The sequence below is a fragment of the Hemicordylus capensis genome, chromosome 4, assembly GCF_027244095.1.
Source record: "Hemicordylus capensis ecotype Gifberg chromosome 4, rHemCap1.1.pri, whole genome shotgun sequence".
Classification (NCBI taxonomy): Eukaryota; Metazoa; Chordata; class Lepidosauria; order Squamata; family Cordylidae; genus Hemicordylus; species Hemicordylus capensis.
In genome coordinates, this window is record NC_069660.1 from 173,975,200 (window position 1) to 173,988,301 (window position 13,102).

At 40.3% G+C, this 13,102-nt stretch overlaps 1 protein-coding gene across 3 annotated transcripts in view; it reads right to left on the minus strand.

Moving 5' to 3' along the window:
• FAM193A (family with sequence similarity 193 member A) overlaps nucleotides 1-13,102 on the minus strand; it is a 112,688-nt gene that overhangs the window by 60,059 nt on the left and 39,527 nt on the right. Inside the window, exon 3 of one of the 3 annotated variants that reach the window (XM_053242904.1) lies at nucleotides 7,546-7,668. The exons of the other annotated variants lie outside the window; for them this stretch is intronic. The gene's annotated coding sequence lies outside the window, so the exon portion shown is untranslated. The remainder of the gene's footprint in view (nucleotides 1-7,545; nucleotides 7,669-13,102) is intronic. 3 annotated transcript variants of the gene reach the window in all.

The window sequence follows — 13,102 nt, forward strand, 5'->3', positions numbered from 1 at the left end:
TTAGAATATTACATGAAACCAATAAAACAAGGATTGTAAATAGAACAATATCAGAACTCTGAAAAGTATAAGCATGCATATGTATTCAGTACTTGGTTTGGGCCCGTTTTGCAGCAATTACTGCCTCAATGTGGCGTGGCATGGATGCTATCAGCCTGTGGCACTGCTGAGGTGTTATGGAAGACCAGGATGCTTCATTAGCGGCCTTCAGCTCTTCTGCATTGTTTGGTCTCATGTCTCTCATCCTTCTCTTGGCAATGCCCCATAGATTCTCTATGGGGTTCAGGTCAGGCGAGTTTGCTAGCCAATCAAGCACAGTAATCCCATGGTCATTGAACCAGGTTTTGGTACTTTTGGCAGTGTGGGCAGGTGCCAAGTCCTGCTGGAAAATGAAGTCAGCATCCCCATACAGCTCATCTGCGGAAGGAAGCATGAAGTGCTCCAAAATCTCCTGATAGACGGCTGCGTTGACCCTGGACTTAATGAAGCACAGTGGACCAACACCAGCAGATGACATGGCTCCCCAAATCAACACAGACTGTGGAAACTTCACACTGGACTTCAAGCATCTTGCATTGTGTGCCTCTCCATTCTTCCTCCAGACTCTGGGTCCTTGGTTCCCAAATGAGATGCAAAAGTTGCTCTCATCAGAAAAGAGGACTTTGGACCACTGAGCAACAGACCAGTTCTTTTTTTCTTGAGCCCAGGTAAGATGCTTCCGATGTTGTTTGTTGTTCAGGAGCGGCTTGACAAGAGGAATACGACATTTGAAGCCCATGTCCAGGATCCATCTGTGTGTGGTGGCTCGATGCACTAACTCCAGCCTCAGTCCACTCCTTGTGAAAGTCCCCAACACTTTTGAATGGCCTTTTCCTGACAATCCTCTCCAGGCTGCGGTCATCCCTGCTGCTTGTGCACCTTTTTCTTCCACACTTTTCCCTTCCACATAACTTTCTATTAATGTGCTTTGATACAGCACTTTGGGAACATCCAACTTCTTTTGCAATTACCTTTTGAGGCTTTCCCTCCTTATGGAGGGTGTCAATGATGGTTTTCTGCACAACTGTCAAGTCAGCAGTCTTGCCCATGATTGTGATTCCTAATGAACCAGACTGAGAGACCATTTAAAGGCTCAGGAACCCTTTGCAGGTGTTATGGATTGATTAGCTGATTGGAGTGGGACACCTGCAGCCTAGACTGTTGAACCTTTTCACAATATTCTAATTTTCTGGGATTGTGGATTTGGGGTTCTCATGAGCTGTACGCCATGATCATCACAATTATAACAAATTAAGGCTTGACTTATCTCGCTTTGCATGTAATGCGTCTATCTCATATATCAGTTTCACCTTTTAATTTGCATTACTGAAATTAATGAACTTTTGCACGATATTCTAATTTTTTCAGTTTCACCTGTACTTTCATGTAAACCTGAATAGGATCAGACTAATTATAATAGCCTATTAATTGTTCAACAGCATTTTGACTATGTCAGGAAGCATTAGTTGTGTGGAAATCTTAAGCTACTTGTTTTGAAGTCTTGTATTAAAGCAGTATTTACAGTGAGGCAACAGTTAAGTTGAGGGGAACTAGTTTTGCACACTGGAAGAATAGGAGCATAATTTGGATTTGCCATCTCAAAAGCTATATACATATATATATACATATACATATACATATACATATACAAATCTTCAGTTAGCCTTGAGGTTTCCAACCCTAGGCTGTTAATATAGCAAATATGCAGTTCACACACTCCAGACAAGAGTTTGCCTAGATACTTGATCCTATCAGCTCTCACTAACAGTTCAAGGTTGATAGCTTCCTCCAGGCTGTTTTATTGGCCACTGACCACTTAATAGTAAGAAAATAAGGTGCTTCACTGGTATAAAAGACACTAGACAGTGGGAGAACAAGACAGACAAACATGTTAACTGTGATTTTACATCTACTTTCTCCATTGATAATCCCTACCATTAATCTCATCTTTGGCTCAAAACCAGCCCTTAAAGAGCAACCTAAATATTTGGCAGTTGGCTGGACACCCCTATGGCTGAAGAATACTTTTTCCAATCAGTATTCACTGACTCCAGATTTCTTTCCTCACACCTCTAGGTTCAGCCACCCCCCAAAAGTAAATTTCAGTTTCCTTCCTCCAAACACCCACTGATTGATATCATCAACCCTTCTCTCACAGGACAATACTTTAATTACATAAGGTTCATTCATACCAACCAATCTCATTCAGCAAGCTCAGCCCCACAAAAAACCCTATTTTAAAAATCTGAAAGCTACTCTACGTTACTCACATCTAGTACAACAGCACAATAATAAGGCAGATTGACACTGACACTGAAACTACTGCAAAGTGGCCACCATCTCAGGTAACCAGTGTTCCCTCTGGCAAGCTTATCAGGAAACAACTAGTAGTGGGCAGAAGCAGCAACTATGTGCTTCTTGGCGCTAATGCTGAGATGCTGTCATATTAATTTCTCCACAATACAATGTCCAAAACATAGTAGCACTCCAACACAATGCTATGCTGGGGGCATTAAAATGGCGATGCACTTCAGCACCAAAGTGGGCCCAATCCGACTGTTGCCCAGAAAAAAGGCAGTAGGCAGCAGGTTAGGGGACAGTGGTGGTGGGCTCTGGGCCACTGGCATCTGCCCAATGGTGCTACCTCCCAGTACTGTCATGCCTAGATTTTGTTTATTGGCCAACTGGCTGGGTTTTATATAAATAAGAGTAAAACGAAGATGTTGACAAAAAATATGGACCCTAAATCCAAGGATAGACTTTATGAAATAAGCAAATTGAAAGTGGAGAAGAAAATTAAATATTTGGGTTCCTGGTTGACAAACAAAAATTATTTGTTGTTTTTAAATAATTATATCAAATATGGGATACAGTAAAAATTGATTTGCAAAGATGGACTAGAATGAATTTATCTTTAATGGGAAGAATTTCAGTTGTGAAGATGAATGTTTTACCTAAAATGTTGTTTCTTTTCCAGACTATTCCTATAATTAATACATTAACCTGTTTCAAGCAATGGCAAAAGGACATAACCAAATTTGTTTGTTAAGGGAAAAGGCCAAGAATTAAATTTAAAAATTTAACTGATGCTAAAGAAAGAGGTGGTCTTACCCTGCCGGACTTAAGCTTGTATTTTGATGCTGCTTGTTTGACGTGGTTAAAAGAATGGATAACATTAAGAAATCCCAGAATACTTGATCTGGAAGGATTTGATAGAAGGTTTGGATGGCATTCATATCTGTGGTATGATAAAAGTGCATAAAGACTTTCTCAATCACTATGTAAGAAGGAGTCTAATGGGAGTGTGGGTAAAATACAAAGAATGGCTGGAATCTAAAACTCCATTATGGGTATCCCCGATTGAAGCTTTGGCATGTAAAGAGATAAATATGCAATCTGAATGGGGTACCTATAGGGACTTGTTATGTTTTTAAGAGAGGGGTTGTAAATTAAAAAACCTAATCGAAGTACAAAATTTGGTTAGTAACTGGTTTCAGTATCATCAGCTAAACAAAATTTACAAGAAGGATCTTAAAGTTGGATTTGAGGACCAAATGTCGAGATTTGAGAAGGAATTGTGTGAAAATGACCAAAAATTAATCTCTAAGATGTATAAGTTGTTGCTTTTACAGGAGACAAGAGATGAAGTCGTTAAAACAACTATGATAAAATGGGCTCAAGGAGTGGGTCATAATATAGATATGACAGCTTGGGAAAAATTATGGAAAACTGATGTTTTCACTGCATGTTATACTCTAAAAGAAAATTATTATAAGATGATGTACAGGTGGTATTTGACACCGAAAAAATTAGCATTAATGTATAAAAATGTTCCAAACAAATGTTGGAAATTCAGACAATATGAAGGAACCTTTTTTCATATGTGGTGGTCATGTGGGAAGGCAAAGGCCTTTTGGGATATGATATATAATGAGTTGAAGAAAAAAATTTAAATGACATTTCCTAAGAGGCCAGAATCCTTCCTGCTAGGAATAACGCAAGGAGAGTTCTCCAGAAGAAACTTAACATTTTTTATGTATGCAACCACGGCGGCTAGAATAGCATATGCGCAGAAATGGAAAGATAATAAAATGCCCTCAAAAGAAGACTGGTTGATAAAAATTTTGGAATACACTGAGATGGCAAAACTTACAGCACTCATAAGGGATGAAAACTTGGAATGTTTCAAAGAAGATGGGGAGCCATTCTTACTTTATTTAAAGAACTATTTTTCAAATATGGACCTTTCAGCAGGGTTTGAAATTTAGTAACAGCTGGTTGGGTAGGGTAAAATCAAGTTTGCAATGTGGACTATATGTGTTTTTAATTATTATAGCAATGGTAGATTTGTAGAGCTAATATGAACCGCGCAGATTGGTGAAGGGGAAGTCAATATTTACTTAATTAAATGTAATTTGACTGTTAAGATATTGTAAAAATCAATAAAAAATTTAAAATGCAAAAAAATATTTTTTTTATTTATTATTTACATTTCTAGCCCACCCTATACCCAAAGATCTCAAAGCGGATTACAATAAAACCAATATAAAACATAATTAAAATACATCATAAAATAAAAAATACAGTTAAAAAAAACACACTGTGCCTGAGAGGGGAAGAACCACTACATTACTAGTCAAAGTCCAGGATAAAGAGGTGCGTCTTCACCATTCTCCTGAATGTGCACAATGTCGGAGCTTGGCGCACCTCAGAGGGGAGAGCATTTCACAACCTAAGGGCCACCACAGAGAAAGCCCTCTCACGTGCACCTACCCCTTTAACTGCTGACAATGTGGCACTACCAAGAGGGTCTCTCCTACAGATCTTAACTGATGGGCAGGTCTATATGGGAGAAGGCATTCCTTCAGGTATTTGGAGCCCAGACTGTTCAGGGCTTTATAAGTCAATGTTAAAACCTTGAATCAGGCTCAGTGGCAAATTGGCAACCAGTGTAGTTCCTTTAAGACTGGCGTGATGTGCATCCAGCCAGAAGTGCTAATCAGCAGCCTTGCTGCTGCATTCTGTACTAGTTGCAGCCTCCGATCCATCTTCAGGGGCAACCCCACATAGATCACATTACAGTAGTCCAGACTGGAGATTACCAGAGCATGGATCAGTGCGGCCAGGCTATCTCTGTCCAGAAAAGGCCGTAGCTGGAGGACAAACCTCAGCTGAAAATAGGCACTCCTGGCCACTGCCGCCACCTGGGCCTCCAACGACAGCAATGAATCCAGGACTACCCCAAGCTATGGACCTGTTCCTTCCAGACTTGAAATAAGATTGTTGTAATCAAAACTTAGTACCTGGGACTCAGAATCGCATATAGGGTTGAGGGCTGAGTTGCCTTCAAAATAAAGCAAGAACCACCTAATAAACCTATTCTCCAAGTGCTGCAAAAGACGAGCTTTTGAACACAAAATACAAGTAATCACAATGCAGCTTATGAGGCATTTGTAGCATGATTCTAAGCATGTTTACACAGAAGTATGTACCAAGTTCAATGGGACTTATTCCCTAGTAAGTATGCCTAAGACTGTAGCTTTAGACTTCAAGGTATTCAAAAGATTGAAAGCTCTGCCATTGGTGTACAAATGGCAACACCTATATAAAATGCAGGACTGTTTCAAATTAGACATTCCCAGGTACCCCACAAAAAACACCACACCAGGTTCTATAGGATTCTAACAAGTCAAACAACCCTAAAAATTATTAATACACTCAACATAGCTCATTGAATAAACTATAATGTAAACATTTTTCAAATAGAGACCCATATAGATATGACCTTCCCAAACAGGATATCAGATGGAATTCTTCAAATGAATCTTCAAAGGAGAAATTCACAAAATGCCAAGTAACATCTCAAAACTAAACATGATAAAGTACAGTTCTCAGATGAAATGTCCTTCCCAAGTGGCGTGCCAAATGGGATCACATAAGGATCTTCAAGAGAAGAATTCCATTTTGTTCATTTTAATTCTATGTAATTTGCAATGCATTGTATTTTTAGACAGTTGGATGTATATGGAATGTCACCGAGGAAGACTTTTTGTCAGAACAAATCTGGCATTTTGTTTTATTTTATTTGTTTGATTTCTATACTGCCCTTCCAACAATGGCTCAGAGCAGTTTATACAGAGAAATAATAAATAAATAAGATGGATTCCTGTCCCCAAAGGGCTCACTATCTAAAAAGAAACATAAGATAGACACCAGCAACAGTCAGTGGAGATACTGTGCTGGGGGTAGATAGGGCCAGTTACTCTCCCCCTGCTAAATAAAGAGAATTACCACATTAAAAGGTGCCTCTTTGCCAAGTTAGCAGGGGTTATTTTAAATATTCTCATGAAGATTCTTATGTGATCCCACATCTGGCACTCCACTTGAGAAGGACATACATTTCATCTGAGAATTGAATTTTACAATAACTGGTGGAACTGTGACTTGACGACTGGTATTTTTAATATCTATTCCCATCAATATTTTTTTGATTCCATTTCACAATCCACTTGGAAAAGACATTCATTTTATCTGAGAATTGTATTTTATCATATTTAGTGGGGATGTGACTTGGCATTTTGTGAATAATTTCTCTTTTGAAGAGTCACTTGAAGAATTTCATCTGATACCCTATTTAGAAAGGACATATCTATATGTGTCTCTATTTGACTTATTTGGGTTTATAAGAATTTTATAGTAATTTTGTTGCTTTGATATTAAATTTTTACATAATAGTTTATATATTTAATGAGCTGTGTTGGATAAAAGTGAATGTTTAGGGTTCAAGTACCCCCAATACATTTTGTTTATCATAAGGTACATGGCTGAAACCAATGTTACATTTCTACACAAAGTATGATGTCTGACAATATTTTAGTGGATGCTTCTGAATTTTCATATAAAAGGTCCTTTGCTTCTCTATAACAACAACTGTGCTGAGGTGCTGTAGAAGAGATCTGGACATAAAATAAGACTGGAGACCAAGCTAGCTTTCAGCCCCACCTAAGCAGTTATGTATGTCTTACATTCCAAGCTAGTCTAAGAAAATAAACCAAGATACCTATTAGAGCACAGATTTCCCCATCCAGTCACACCAAACATTATGAATAATTTTGATTTTTTTTAAAAAATCATGTGTCCAACATGATTTTGCAGCTACAGAATGAAAAATTCACAGCATGGATAGGTGTGATCAAATCTACATCGTAGAACAAAATGACTAACTGCAAAAAATAAAAATTAAAAAATAAAATCCCAGAGTTGATATTCTCTTCATTCAACTTGGAAGTTTTTACACCCAAATAGCCTTCTTCAAAGCTTTGGGGAAGTGAGAGGAAGAATCTGGAGGAGATGATTTACTCATAGAACCTAGAGTTTTGGCTGCAGGATCACTGTAAGGATTTATTTCAGGGGTATACTTCAACTGATGTAAGTATCATCTGCTCTAAATCTGTCAGTCTGAAATCTTGCATTTTGAAAAGTACTTGAGGAGCAGAGACCTCATACCTGATGTGGTCTTCAGAGAGCTGGAAGCTGTTCTTGATACATCAAGTGCATTCACTGAACTGAGTGAATGTTCTTCAGTACTGCATGAAATTCTTGTGGGATATGAAGAATTCTGCAAGGCAACTGAAGAGGGTGTTCAATTGGAGATACAGTGAAGTACTGGATGTCTTACATACATTTCTTACATCTTTCATGTACTTTGAGAGATTGAGTTGTACATCTGATGGCCCAACAGGGCTTTCAAATCTATTCTTTGTATTTAATCAACCAGACTATGCGGGATGGTCGCTACAATTTCATGAAAACTTGCTGAAAATGTAGGAATCTCATTCAAGATCAAAGGTGAATTCCACATATGCACTTTTACATCTCAAGAACATGTACTGTTAAGAACTTTTACTGAGCCCTGTTGATTTGATCCTGGAAATAGTGATTGCTGGTGCTGCAAACTGGCTGAGAGGAAATACCATTTGCTAAAGATTTCAGTAAAAACAAGACACAGATGGACTCAAACCTTTACATCAGAACCAGTTTTGTTTCATATCTGTTTGACCAACTTGGACTTTTTACAAGGCGAGCTCCAACCTAATCAAAGACCATAAATGATGTGAGGGCAGTGAAAGATGGCACCAAAAAGCACTTCTATCCATTTGATGGCAGTGTGAACACAGAATCTCTCTTCAAAATTAATTCAGGAAAGCTGAATCAAGACCGCAACCAGGGTTTCCCACTGAATGCCAAAGAAATGAGCGTTGTGAGGAAGCATTCATTACTGAGGGTATAAAAGATCCTAGCAGATTTGAAAAACCCCATCATGTGACAGTAGTAGTCTACTGCTGCTTCAGAATGTGCAAAAAGGTAAGACAAAAAGCGAACAGAAAATTCTCTCAAGTGAAACTGGAACAACCTAATGATGAGAATCCTATACACTGCACTTGAAAAGACTGGGCAAGGCACAAAGTTCAGTTATTCACCAACTTACACCCCACTTGCTCTATGTCCCATTGTCATGAAGAACAAATGTGACAACTCCATTCTGTAACACGCCTATAAACTTGTGGTAAGTGGGTTCACCAATTACTGTGGTTTGTGTCACTGCAGATGTAACAGTTTTTCATTATCTCTTGGTAACTGCTACTCACATTTGAGTAGCTTTCTTTCTACATTTTGTGAAAATTGTGCCACATAAGCAGCTCAATGGATTGATGTTGCATTCAGCAGAACTGGTTCATCCTCCACCAAGAACTAGAGTGAGACAAAAGAAGTGGCATGAAGCTACAAGGATTTCACTTCATGATTTCTGGTACAGCTTGAGCTTAGCAAAGACTAGCCGACTTTCTAAAGATACTGGGTACTGACAACTGACAACAATTATCAGTTTCCTATATGGTTGAGTGGTGGCAAGACTACAGCATATTCACCACCCTTGACAACTAAGCGGTTTAAGCCTCATAATAAAAAACGGATATTCATTCAAGTATGTAAATAAGAGCTGGCTTAGTGGAATGGCTAAGAGACAGAGCCTTGGTGCAAATCTCACCTCGGCTGCAAATTTACAAATGGCCATAGGCAAACACCACTTTCAGTCTCTACAAGAGATAACAGTGAGATAACAGAACCAACCTATCTTACATGGAATGTGGATACATTATAACATGGATTATTTACATGAAGTTCTTTGAGCACATTAAAGCACTGTACACACACACACACTGTATTACTGCTACTATTAAGTGGAAGTGTTTCTTGACAAGGAAAGGTGACAGACTTGGATCAGATTTGTCCTCCAAAGAATTTTATCATCTGAACATTAGAAACAGATGTGATGTCTATCCATGTGAGGATGAAGATAATCGCTAGAGATACAGATGTATTGCTAGATGTAGGACTAGAATCTAAATACTAAAGAAATGACAGTTCTTGCAAATCCATTTGGCTTATTGTACAACATCATTCCTACTTTTCTTACTGGATGCAATTATAGTACCTCAAGTACCTACAATCTTTGAAGGGAATGAAAAGGCCAAGAAAGCCTTCACTTCACTGGATACAACAAAAGAGGATGTATATGTTAACTATAAGTCTACACGATGTATGGCAACACAACCATATTGTATGAGAACAATGATCCTAGGCCATATATCCCATCCAGTATTCAAGTTTTCAGTGGAGTGTTGCACTTCATAGATAGATGCTTCATGAAGGTATGAATTAGGAATTAACAGTACCCACACACAGAAACTCTATTCTTCACTATTCTAGTTTCCATCCACATACTCGTAAAAAAACAATTTGCCTCTTGGTCAGTTTCTATGACTGAGAAAAATTGGTTCTAAATGCCTTCATACAAATCTAGCAAACACTTTCCTACATCTTTAAATGAAAGAGAGTATTGTCATGGGCTGATCATACAAGCTTCTAAGGCTAAGCCGGCCAATAAAAGCCTAAGTGTTGAAAAATAAAGATAAACCTCAGGAGCAACACATGGTAGTATATATGCATTTTAATCTATTATACAAAACCAGGCAAATGCAGTACCACTGGGATGTCTTTGATAATACTGGAGGGTGTAGATGACCTGTTTGGGTATTAAAAGGTCAGACTATAAAGGATATATTACACAATTTTTTAAAAAATGTGAGATGTTAGTAACTAGCTACCACACATCTTGAAAAATCATTATCAATCTGCAGGATGGGAAGAAATATATATTATAGTGGGGTTTTGTTTTGGTGGCATTTATATAATTATTGGTATATACAGGTCACTGTAAGGAGAATAATTTAATAGACCATGGTAAGAACAAGAGAACATAAGAGCAAAGTTAATGATGGAAGTTTCTCTGGTAAATAATTCCAAGTACAAGTATTAAAAAAAAAAACCACCACAGATTTCCAGGGTGTGTGTGTGTGTGTGTAATAACTCATAGTGTCATAAGTACAACCTTGTTGATTTACATCTGTTACTTCAACGTGACTCCTTTTGGATGTTTACTGAAATCCCTGAAGGTTACAAAAAAAACCAACCTGGAGCTCACTTCTGTTCTATAATTGTATGACTCTTCTCTCACTTGAAAAACGTCAAACTAAGACACAAAATACAGTTTTCTATAGATAACATTTATCCATGAAAGGGGTCAGCTGGATGAGCCATTTTTTCATACATGAAAATATAAGTTTACACAGGATTACAAGCCCTTTTTGGTCCATCAAGTCTTTCCAGTAACATAAAATAAACTTAGCTATGTATACATATATAGCTGATCGCAGAGTTGGTGTTGGAGTGTCCCAGGCTTCTGATCCTGGGGGACTTCAATATCCACTTTGGGGCTGGATTGTCTGGTGCGGCTCAGGAGTTCATAGCAGCCATGACAACTATGGGCCTATCGCAACTAGTATCTGAACCAACTCATGTTGCCGGCCACATGCTCGATTTGGTCTTCTGTTTGGATCGGGGGGTGTTCCGTGGGTGGGGGATCCGGTGGTTTCCCCATTGTCATGGACGGACCACTATCTGGTTAAGGTTGGTATCACGGCCACAATCCACTCCTGCATGGGTGATGGACCAATTATGATGGTCCGCTCAAAAAGGCTGCTGGACCCAGTAGAGTTCCAAAAGGCCTTGGAGGGTTTCAAAGTTGGTGCTGCAGGTGATTCTGTAGATGCCCTGGTGGGAACCAGGAATAAGGAACTTGCCAGAGCAGTAGACATTATTGCTCCTAAGCGTCCCTTAGGCTCCCTGGTATACCGAGTAGTTGCGAGGGTTGAAGCGGCTGGGTAGGCGACTGGAGCGCAGGTGGAGGAGAACTCGGCTCTAATTTGATAGGATGGAGCATGTGACCCACTTGAGGACTTACGCGGAGGCAGTGAGTACAGCAAAAAAGAAGTTCTGGTCGGTTCGCATTGCTTCTGTGGCTTCACGTTCGGCGGAGTTATCCCAGGTAGTGAGGAATCTAATTTCTACTCCTGTTTCTAATCGGCTCCCGGAGGTGCTCTGCTGTGATACCCTCAGTGGGTTCTTTGCGGACAAAATCTCTTGTATTCGGGCTGACTTGGATTCCACTTTTTCTGCAGGGTCTACGAAGGAGGTGTCCAGCAATCCTTCTTGCAGTATTAGGATGGATCAGTTTCAATCTGTGATTCCTGAGGATGTAGACAAGCTGCTTGGAGCAGTGCGGTCCATCACTTGTTCTCTGGACCCTTGCCCGACTTGGCTGCTTCAATTTAGCAGGAAGATTATTCGAGGAGGCCTGGTGAATATAATAAATTCATCGCTGAGGGAGGGTAAGGTGCCTCCATGCTTGAAGGAGGCAATAATTAGTCAGTTTCTTAAGAAGCCTTCCCTAGATCCCTCGGCGATGGATAGTTACAGGCCAATCTCTAATCTCCCTTGGTTGGGCAAGGTGATCGAGAGGGTGGTGGCCGACCAGCTCCAGGTGGTTTTGGAGGAAACTGATTATCTAGACCCATTTCAAACTGGCTTTAGAGCGGGCTATGGGGTTGAGACAACCTTGGTCGGCCTGATGGGTGACCTATACTGGGGAATCGACAGAGGGAATGTGACTCTGTTGTTTCTCTTGGATCTCTTGGCGGCGTTCGATACCATTAACCATACGATCCTTCTGGGTCGCCTGGCGGAGTTGGGGATAGCAGGCACTGCTATGCAGTGGTTCCGCTCCTATCTCTCAGGCAGATCCCAGACGGTGGAACTTCGTGACAGTCGCTCTTCTCAATGAGAACTGTTATATGGAGTCCCTCAGGGCTCCATTCTGTCACCAATGCTTTTCAATATTTACATGAAACTGCTGAGTGAGGTCATCAGGAGATTTGGTACTGGGTGTTATCAGTATGCCGATGACACCCAAATCTACTCCTCTCCTTCATCTGCTTCATCATGAAATGGCGTTCATTCCCTAAATACCTGCCTACAGGCAGTAATGGGCTGGATGAGGGATAACAAATTGAAGCTGAATCCAAGCAAGACGGAGGTGCTCATTGTAGGGGCTCAGAATCTGAGGGATGAGTTAGATCTCCCTGTGCTGGATGGGGTTACACTCCTCCAGAAGGAGCAGGTACGCAGCTTGGGGGTACTCCTGGATCCAGGCCTCACTCTGGTATCTCAGGTGGAGGCTGTGGCCAGGAGTGCTTTTTATCAGCTTAGGCTGATTCGACAGCTGCATTCCTAGAGGAGGATGACCCCAGAACAGTGGTGCACCAGCTGGTAAACTCCAGGCCTGACTACTGTAATGAGCTCTACGTGGGGCTGCCTTTGTACATAGTTCGGAAACTTCAGTTAGTTCAAAATGTGGCAGCAAGGCTGGTCTCCGGGGCAACCCGGAGAGACCATATTATGCCTGTTTTGAAACAGCTGCACTGGCTGCTGATATGTTTCCGGGCAAAATACAAAGTGCTGGTTATTACCTTTAAAGTCCTGAACGGCTTAGGTCCAGGTTACCTTAGAAAGCGCCTTCTTTGGTCTAATCCCTACTACACACTAAGATCATCTGAGGAGGTCCGGCTCCAGTTGCCACCACCTCGTCTGGTGGCAACCCAGAGGT